This window comes from Phyllostomus hastatus, unplaced genomic scaffold (genome assembly GCF_019186645.2).
Source record: "Phyllostomus hastatus isolate PE091 unplaced genomic scaffold, TTU_PhHast_1.1 phas_scaffold_1674, whole genome shotgun sequence".
Classification (NCBI taxonomy): Eukaryota; Metazoa; Chordata; class Mammalia; order Chiroptera; family Phyllostomidae; genus Phyllostomus; species Phyllostomus hastatus.
In genome coordinates, this window is record NW_025334011.1 from 99105 (window position 1) to 103622 (window position 4518).

The window sequence follows — 4518 nt, forward strand, 5'->3', positions numbered from 1 at the left end:
CTGCCCCTCTGGCTCCAGGTTGGGAGTGGAACCATGGTAAGGCAGGCTCATGCAGCATAGAAGTCAAAATGGTGTAGGGAGAGGTGCTGGACCAGAGAGGTCTGTCTGTCTAGCCTGGGGAAAGAAGGCATTGGATGGGAAGTGGACCCAACCAAAGCATGTGAAAATTTAGAAAGTTAATCGGTCATTTTGAGGAAGCACCTGGTCCTTTCCACCCAAGCTAAAATAAACCCAAGGGAACAGAAGAAGTCTCCTTGCTCAAGGCTTGCTGCTCAGGAATGTTTATTAGGATAATGCAAGCTATTCTCTTCATGGGCCATGCGGCCTTAGCATCTACATGGCCCAAGGCCTCCAGGAGGGAGCCTCTGTCTTGTTGACCTGGGGAAGCGTCCCAGGAGCACACAACCTTGTGGCTTTAGCATCCACGTGTCCCATGGCCTCCAGGAGGGATCCTAAAATAGGCATCAGCCAGGAACAAGCTAAACTACCTAAGGTTCCAAAGGATAGTACTTTAAAATGGAGTAAAAATTCTGGACACTGCTTTTTGCTTTAGTGTTGCTGAGGACAGTTGGACTCTATCCTGGTTTTGCAGAGGAGGTGAACTTTGACATGGGGAGTCTGCCATTCTCTCAGATTGCACAGCACCTACATAAACTTCTTTCCTTTTTCATCAGCAACTGCCTTATGAATTTGTCTTTTATGGGGGCAGGCAGATGAATCCCCCTGTTTTGTGCAGTAACAAAAGCCTGGGTAAATAACCAGTTTCAACTGTGTTGTGTTACAGGAAGAACAGATTCCTACTGAACTTTCATAGGTGAAAATACTGCAATGAAAATGGGAACACTCACTGTCAGTTTCTGATTCTGGAGAATTAAGTAGGGAGTAAAAGACAAATGTTTCAATTCTGTTTATAAAAATATAATTTACCAAAAGTTCTAAACCATAGCTAGCTTTAGTGGAAAAAAAATCCTTATACATCTGGAAAAAAGAAGAACCAGCAACATTTCAGACAAAAAGTCATAAATATTGTAGCCATTGTTGCCTTAGGTCATTCGGTTTTGTGTAATTAAAACTTTCTCTGCCCTAGCTGGTATGGCTCAGTGGGTTGAGCGCTGACTTGTGAATTGAAAGGCTGTCATGGTACTTGCCTGGTTTTTGGCCAGGTCCCCAGTTGGGAGTGTGCTAAAGGCAGCTGATCGATGCTCCTTTCTTACATCGATGTTTCTCTCCCTCCCTGTGTCCTTCCTTTCCACTCTCTACAGAAACAAATAAATAAAATCTTTAAAAAAAAAACACCAACTTTTTATGCTTGAATCCAGTTTTTCAAGTAATTCTCTCACCCCTGGCCTGATAATTGAGGATGACAGAGTCATTAAGAATTCTGGGAAATTTTCAAGGCTGTCCTTGTAAGATTTGTTTAGTAAAACAAGTGCCTGAATCACTAGAGATTGGGGAAAATATGACCTAAGTGGGAAAAACAGGGTTTTTTCTATATTGTAAACACATACAATATAATTATTGTTAAAGAGTTCACTTAAAAATAACTGTTTGTCTTACCTATATTTATTTAATTTAATTGTTCTCAATAACCACGTTTAGATTACTTATGAAAAATTTACCACATCAAGTTGTTTTTCTTGCTGACAAATTTTACATTTGCATAACATGAATTTATTTGACTAAAAACCCAAGTAGAGTATAAGATTATACTTAATTCTGATTACTCTAAAAACGTGAATTTAACCAAATTGAACTCAAGCTTTAACATAAAATATTTCCAAATACCATAATTCTGAAAATGATTTTGGTTACTTTCTGTTATATTTTTGAGAATTATTACATATGTGCTCATTTGTTTAAGTCAACTAAATAGTTTTTCAAATATAGATTAGCAATAAAACCCATAGTTAGAAAATTTCACACAACATATATAAACATATAGAAAGATACAGAAACCTCTTAGCCTTCATCTTAAAATTATTGCCATAAGATAGGTTCAAATAAAAATAAAATTAAAAACATTTGGATCCAAGTTATGTTCCTGGCAGATGGAATAAATTAAGTTTAGTTGCTTAGGTAGCTAAAGCTTTTCTTATGACTATTTGTTAAGTAAATAGTTAACATTAATATTGGTCCTTGGTAAGGGAGCCTTAAAAATTTTTGGAAGTGGTTTGTACTTTCAGAAAAACACCCCTTGGTTTCCTATTTTTTTCATCAGTCTTAGGAATTGAGGATGATAAAAATAAGTAGGTTTCTACAGCAGAATTTCTGGTTTCAGGAAGATTTCAACATAAGAAAAATTATTCTCAAAACTGGGTTGTAACTTAAGTGCCATCAAAGGCAGATCTACCTGCCTTTCTGCATCTTCCTAATCTGCATCTTCTTCTCCAGGTACACAGTTCTATTTTAGCTGGGGACTTGACTAGACATAAACAACATTCCCAATAGTTTCTGAATCTCAGCTTCCAATTTGGCCAAATTTCAAATGATAGAGTTATTAAATCCTTCCAGTCTAGCCAAGTTTTAGCTGGGACAAATAGTAAACATTTGACAGCACTAAACAATTTTGAGACTCAAAGTCTCCTTCAAGAGTGCAAAGGCCATGATCTTTCAGAGTCATTCCCTCTGATAGCCAAAAGAAAAAACTGATAGAGAAGTGTTCCCAGCCAGTCATAATATCTACTCCCATAAAACTTTCAGGTAAAGTTAACATAACTTCTTTACATTAAGCTTGTTTAAACATTCCAATTTTTATAATTTTATCAAGACTTGCATTTCTATCCTGGCTGGTGTGGCTCAGTGGACTGAGCACTGGCCTGCGAACCAAAGGATCAATGGTCAATTGCCAGTCAGGACGCATGCCTGGGTTGCTGCCCAGGTCCCCGGTAGGGGGAGCAAGAGAGGCAACCACACATTGATGTTTCTCTCCCTCTCTTTCTCCCTCCCTACCCCTCTGTCTAAAATAAATAAAATAAAATCTTTTTTTAAAGACTTATTTTAAAAAAATTTAATTGCAAACTGAATCAGGGTTTCACTAATAGATTTTATACTTCAGTTCATGGAATGTTCATATCAAGGAGTCCTGGAATTTTTTTCTTTTCAATCCCTTGGTGATTTTACCCACTTTTGTGTAAAAAAAGGTGGGTCCCAGTGAGAAGTCAAGCCAAAAGGACTTAGCCCTGTTATCAGGCTCCATTATCCATCTTTAACTCGATTTAACGGTGACCAGCCTGACTGTTTCCCTCCAGCAATTGATGATAAGGTTTTGGATTTTAATCTCTGCCTTTCAGTTTTTTTAGGTTTTTCCAAACTGAGATAAATAGAGCAGACGTCTGGGGGGGCCTTTAATGTGCATGTAGGGAGCCAGCAGGGAGGTTTTTGGTTCATTTAGCCTTTGCTAATGCTATATTAAAGCCTTTGTGTTAACCCCATCAATGTCCATTTTATTTACCCAGATTATTAATAACCATTTACAGGTTTCCATCCTGCTGGTATGACTCGTGTGACTCTCTTGTCTTCTCTTTGTTACACCCGTTTTAATATTTAAAAATAGTTATCTCATTCTGTTTATTTGATTTGGAAACCCTTGCTTAGTAAGTGCACTTTAAAATGATCTAATCTAATTGGAAGATTTCTCATCATAGACATCATAATTTTAGGTTATGATTTCCTTGAGGGCTGGCAACAATTTGGTAGGACCCTAGCCATAAATGGGGTTTAGCCCACATTCCTGTCTGGTCATATTTTAGAGTTTCCAACCTAACAGTTACCAAGTCAAGTTCTTTTTTTTTTCTTCTTCAGATGCCAGGACCAACAATCACCAGCTTCCCAGATACTAAAAAATTATGCTCTCTGAACCTCTTGATGTTTACACTGCACAGAGAGTAATCAAACTGCCCTATGTGTGCCATTCATGAGAGAAGTTGTTTTTTTTCAAGTCAAGTTCTTAAGACAAAATGTTTAGGTTGTCTTTTAGTAAGATTTTGCCATTCTTATTTTTCTCTTTCTTTTTAAGTGCAGGGCAAATGTGCTTGCAATGTCCTGATTTTTTTTTTGTTTTTACAATATCTGCAAATGTTTAAAGGCAAATAGGAAGGGGTGAGAGTAGACTTTGATTTTTGTTTTTATTTCTGCTCTTTTATTTTATAAAGGGTATAATGACTAGCCATGGTAATAATATAAGAACTTTCTAAGGAAAAAATTCAATCTAGATTTTTTTTTTGGCTCAGAGGATCCATCATCTGCCCTTGCTTATTAGGATATGAATAGTTACTCAAAGCGATAAGCCTGGTATAGCTTAACCAAGGAAGCAAGAAAATAGCCTGAGAAAGCAAAGACTTTTTGTCTTTTGTTTCTGGCATGGGTGGTAAGAATGGTGCAGTTCTGTTCTCCGCCCAAAATATGGATGACTTTCTGGCATCAAATCCACTAATTTGTGGCACAGGGCAGGCACCACTAGAAAAATGGGATTTTTCTAGTACTAAACAAGCAACAAAAGTTGAAACTACAAAGACCCCT

The 4518-nt window shown here is 37.3% G+C and overlaps 1 non-coding gene across 1 annotated transcript; it reads right to left on the reverse strand.

The window, feature by feature from the left end:
- Positions 1-3797: 3797 nt before the first annotated feature.
- Positions 3798-3931, reverse strand: LOC123831391. Its single transcript, XR_006787912.1, has one exon. It is a non-coding gene; the product is annotated as a U11 spliceosomal RNA (small nuclear RNA).
- Positions 3932-4518: the final 587 nt, after the last annotated feature.